The sequence below is a fragment of the Nicotiana tomentosiformis genome, chromosome 2 (assembly GCF_000390325.3).
Source record: "Nicotiana tomentosiformis chromosome 2, ASM39032v3, whole genome shotgun sequence".
NCBI classification, from domain to species: domain Eukaryota; kingdom Viridiplantae; phylum Streptophyta; class Magnoliopsida; order Solanales; family Solanaceae; genus Nicotiana; species Nicotiana tomentosiformis.
The window spans coordinates 187,157,429-187,163,506 of NC_090813.1; positions in this window are offsets into that span (position 1 = coordinate 187,157,429).

Consider the following 6,078-nt stretch of genomic DNA (forward strand, 5'->3'; position numbering starts at 1 on the left):
ATACAAATACAAGAGAGACACTAGGTGTTGCGGAACGGCTCAGGAAAAGCAGTTCACCACTAGGCCTCGGTATAATGAGGATGCGCACCGGTAGGACTGCCTGATGAACATGTCTCAAATCCTGCACAAAAAGTGCAGCAAGCGTAGCATGAATACGTAAACAACGTGTACCCAGTAAGTATCAAGTCTAATCTCGAAAAAGTAGTGACGAGAGGTCGACTTCGACACTCACTATGGGTCAATAATATTAAAATAAAAATATTTAAATAAGCATGGTTTATGTGAATAACAATAATTTCCTTATCAAGCAGAAATAATTAGTTCCTTCATAATTCCATATTTCTAATTAATCATTTATCTTCACAAGCTGCAATAAAATGTCAAGGCATCGTGTAGTTATTATTATTAACCACGATTTCTGCTGAGGTCATACGGACCAATCCAGAGTGACGTGTACACTGCCGAGGGATGTGTGACAAGATCCATAGATGCATCTATCTACTGGGCGTTCGGCCCGATCCACAATAAGAGAAGGAATATTTTATAAGCATTTGACTTAACTATTTTTAATGATTTATATTCAAAGTAATACAAATTTCGTTAACTACCTTTCAAAAATTTCTCTAATAAGTTCTAATATAATTTAGGCATTTTAATTTACCAAGAATAGTGAAAAATTCCAAATAGTTCATGAATTGGGTCATAAAACTACCCGACAATAGCATAATAGTTGCTACGCACGGACTCTAGTCACCTCATATGTACGTAGCCCCCACAATTAGAAGCAAATATTTATTTACAACAGCTACGGGGTAAACTCCCTCTTACAAGGTTAGACAAGAGACTTACCTCATCTCAAAGTTCACATCTCGCATGTCATCCCTGAAATCACAAGCCGGCGATGCACAACTGATATCGAGCGCTCACATGCGCACACGAATACGTAGAAGGAATTCAAAGAGTTATGTTTGAAGCTAAATCAATTCCGCATGATAAGGAAAGAAAGAAGGGAAATTGTCCTAAATATCTTTTAGCCTCTCAAAGATAAGTATGGACGTCATCATACCGATCCGCAAGACTCTACTAGACACTCGCTTATGCCTTGTAGAACCTATGAACCTAGAGCTCTGATACCCCCTTGTCACGACCCAAAATCCAACTATCACGACCCAATTTCACCTACAGGTCGTGATGGCACCCAACATCATAGCTAGACAAGCCAACTAGTGAATTAAATATATATTTCCTCTTTTAATAAATTTCCAAGTAATTAAACTCTCCTTACTTGCAAGATTTAAGGAAATAGAAATTCTAAATAAATAAAAACCAAAATAATAACATCGACCCACAATTCTACTAAAGTGTGTGCCAACACCTCGTGTCACAAGTGTATGAGCATCTAGTAGATTATACAAAATTCTAAATAATGTCTGAATATAAGATAGACAGAATACAAATACAAGAGACACTAGGTGTTTTGGAACGGCTCAAGAAAAGCAGCTCACCACTAGGCCTCGGGATAACGAGGATGCGCACCGGTAGGACCGCCTGATGCACATGTTTCAGATCCTGCACAAAAAGTGCAGCAAGCATAGCATGAATACGTAAACAACGTGTACCCAGTAAGTATTAAAATAAAAATATTTAAATAAACATGGTTTATGTGAATAACAATAATTTCCTTATCAAGCAGAAATAATTAGTTCCTTCATAATTCGATAATTTCTAATAAATCATTTATCTTCACAAGCTGCAATAAAATGTCAAGGCATCGTGTAGTTATTATTATTAACCACGATTTCTGCTCAGGTCGTACAGACCAATCCAGAGTGACGTGTACACTGCCGAGGGACGTGCAGCACGATCCATAGATGCATGTATATACTATTGAGGTGTTCGGCCCGCTCCACATTAAGAGAAAGAATATTTTATAAGCATTTGACTTAAACATTTTTAATGATTTATCTCCAAGGTGATAAAAATTTCGTTAACTACCTTTCAAAAATTTCTCTAACAAGTTCTAATACAATTTAGGCATTTTAATTTAACAAGTATAGTGAAAAATTCTAAATAGTTCATGAATTGGGTCATAAAACTACCCGTACAATAGCATAATAGTAACTGCGCATGGACTCTCGTCACTTCGTACGTACGTAGCCCCCACAATTAGAAGCAAATATTTATTTACAACACCTATGGGGTAAATTCCCTCTTACAAGATGAGACAAGAGACTTACCTCATCTCAAATTTCACATCTCGCACGTCATCCCTGAAATCCCAAGCCAGCGATGCACAACTGATACCAAGCGCTCACATGCGCACACGAATGCGTGGAAGGAATTCAAAGAGTTATTTTTGAAGCTAAATCAATTCCGCACGATAAGGAAAGAAAGAAGGGAAATTATCCTAAATGTCTTGTACCTTCTCAAAGATAAGTATGGACGTCATCATACCGATCCGCAAGACTCTACCAGACACTCGCTCATGACTTGTAGAACCTATGAACCTAGAGCTCTGATACCACCTTGTCACGACCCAAAATCCAACTGTCACGACCCAATTTCACCTACAGGTCATGATGGCACCCAACATCACAGCTAGACAAGCCAACTAGTGAATTAAACATATATTTCCTTTTTAAATAAATTTCCGAGTAATTAAACTCTCCTTACTTGCAAGATTTAAGGAAATAGAAAGTCTAAATAAATAAAAACCAAAATAATAATATCAACCCACAATTTTACTACAGTGTGTGGCAAGACCTGGTGTCACAAGTGTGTCAGCATCTAGTAAATTATACAAAATTCTAAATACTATCTGAATATAAGATAGACAGAATACAAATACAAGAGAGACACTAGGTGTTGCGGAACGACTCAGGAAAAGCAGTTCACCACTAGGCCTCGGGATAATGAGGATGCGCACTAGTAGGACCGCCTGATGCACATGTTTCAGATCCTGCACAAAAAGTGCAGCAAGTGTTGCATGAATACGTAAACAACGTGTACCCAGTAAGTATCAAGTCTAATCTCGAAGAAGTAGTGACAAGAGGTCGACTTCGACACTCACTATGGGTCAATAATATTAATATAAAAATATTTAAATAAACATGGTTTATGTGAATAACAATAATTTCCTTATCAAGCAGAAATAATTAGTTCCTTCATAATTCCATAATTTCTAATAAATCATTTATCTTCACAAGCTGCAATAAAATGTCAAGGCATCGTGTAGTTATTATTATTAACCACGATTTATGCCGAGGTCGTACGGACCAATCCAGAATGACGTGTACACTACCGAGGGACGTGCGACATGATCCATAGATGCATCTATCTACTGTCGAGGCGTTCGGCCCGATCCACAATAAGAGAAGGAATATTTTATAAGCATTTGACTTAAACATATTTAATGATTTATATCCAAGGTGATACAAATTTTGTTAACTACCTTTCAAAAATTTCTCTAACAAGTTCTAATACAATTTAGGCATTTTAATTTAACAAGTATAGTGAAAAATTCCAAATAGTTCATGAATTGGGTCATAAAACTACCCGAACAATAGCATAATAGTAACTATGCACGGACTCTCGTTACTTCGTACGTACGTAGCCCCCACAATTAGAAGCAAATATTTATTTACAACACCTATGGGGTAAATTCCCTCTTACAAGGTGAGACAAGAGACTTACCTCATCTCAAATTTCACATCTCGCATGTCATCCCTGAAATCCCAAGCCAGCGATGCACAACTGATACCAACCGCTCACATGCGCACACGAATGCGTGGAAGGAATTCAAAGAGTTATGTTTGAAGCTAAATCAATTCTGCACGATAAGGAAAGAAAGAAGGAAAATTATCCTAAATGTCTTATAGCCTCTCAAAGATAAGTATGGACATCATCATACCGATCCACAAGACTCTACCAGACACTCGCTCATGACTTGTAGAACCTATGAACCTAGAGCTTTGATACCACCTTGTCACGACCCAAAATCCAACTGTCACGACCCAATTTCACCTATAGTTCATGATGGCACCCAACATCACAGCTAGACAAGCCAACTAGTAAATTAAACATATATTTCCTTTTTAAATAAATTTTCGAGTAATTAAACTCTCCTTACTTGCAAGATTTAAGGAAATAGAAAGTCTAAATAAATAAAAACCAAAATAATAATATCAACCCACAATTCTACTAAAGTGTGTGGCAAGACCTGGTGTCACAAGTGTGTGAGCATCTAGTAGATTATACAAAATTCTAAATACTATCTGAATATAAGATAGACAGAATACAAATACAAGAGAGACACTAGGTGTTGCGGAACGGCTCAGGAAAAGCAGTTCACCACTAGGCCTCGGGATAATGAGGATGCGCACTGGTAGGACCGCCTGATGCACATGTCTCAAATCCTGCACAAAAAGTGCAGCAAGCGTAGCATGAATACGTAAACAACTTGTACCCAGTAAGTATCAAGTCTAATCTCGAAGAAGTAGTGACGAGAGGTCGACTTCGACACTCACTATGGGTCAATAATATTAAAATAAAAATATTTAAATAAATATGGTTTATGTGAATAACAATAATTTCCTTATCAAGCAGAAATAATTACTTCCTTCATAATTCCATAATTTCTAATAAATCACTTATCTTCACAAGCTGCAATAAAATGTCAAGGCATCATGTAGTTATTATTATTAACCACGATTTATGCCGAGGTCGTACGGACCAATCCAGAATGACGTGTATACTGCCGAGGGACGTGCGACACGATCCATAGATGCATCTATCTACTGTCGAGGCATTCGGCCCGATCCACAACAAGAGAAGGAATATTTTATAAGCATTTGGCTTAAACATTTTAATGATTTATATCCAAGGTAATACAAATTTCATTAACTACCTTTCAAAAATTTCTTTAACAAGTTCTAATATAATTTAGGCATTTTAATTTAGCAAGTATAGTGAAAAAATCCAAATAGTTCATGAATTGGGTCATAAAACTACCCAAACAATAGCATAATAGTATCTACGCATGGACTCTCGTCACCTCGTACGTACGTAGCCCCCACAAGTAGAAGCAAATATTTATTTTCAACACCTACGAGGTAAATTCCTTCTTACAAGGTTAGACAATAGACTTACCTCGTCTCAAAGTTCACTTCCCGATCACAACTTCGTGTTAAAGCCTCAATTTGGTGCCGAAAAATCCGAAACTAGCCAAATGTTATATATTTTAATAAATACATGCTCAATAATTCGAAATTAAATTATTAGATTAATTACCCAACCCAAATTGGTAAAATTCTTAAAATTCACCCCTGGAGCACATGCCCGGATTTCGAAAATATTCAAAGGAAATAGTTACCCATAATCTCAAGAACTCAAATATGCAATTTTCATCCCATTCCATAACCATTTTCGTGGTTAAAATCTCAATTTTATCAACACCTAGGTTTTTAGCTAAACCTTTGATTTCCATAATTTACATATTGTAATCTACCCATAATCTATGTATTTAACTCACAATAGGTAGAATTAACTTACCTCCAAAATTTCTAGGTGAATACTTCTCTCAAAAAGCTCCAAAATCTCCCAAGAATGGAGAAAAATAGGTCAAAAATACGCAACTCCCAACTTAAATGAAGGATCTGCCTTCTGCGATTTTTGCACCTGCGGACAATTTGCCGCAGCTGCGGTTCTGCACCTGCGGAAAATTCACACAGGTGCGAGTTTCCCCCACTTAGACATGCACCGCACCTACGGACCAGAGGACCGCTTCTGCGCGTCCGCAGGTTCGACACATCCTTCTTGCCTGCGCCCGCTCCGCTTCTGCGCCACTGCCTTCGCACTTGTGTTCTCGCAGGTGCGCCAAAACTTCCGCACCTTCGGATGGCTGGGCTGCCCTTACTGGCTCACACCTGTGACTGTCCAAGCGCAGGTGCGATCGCACCAGAAGCTGCAAGCTTCAGCTATTCCTCCCAAGTCCAAACTTGGTCCGAGCCTTGTCCGGTTAACACTCAAGGCTCCCGGGCCCCCGCTCGAATATACCAACAAGTTTGAAATCATAAAACG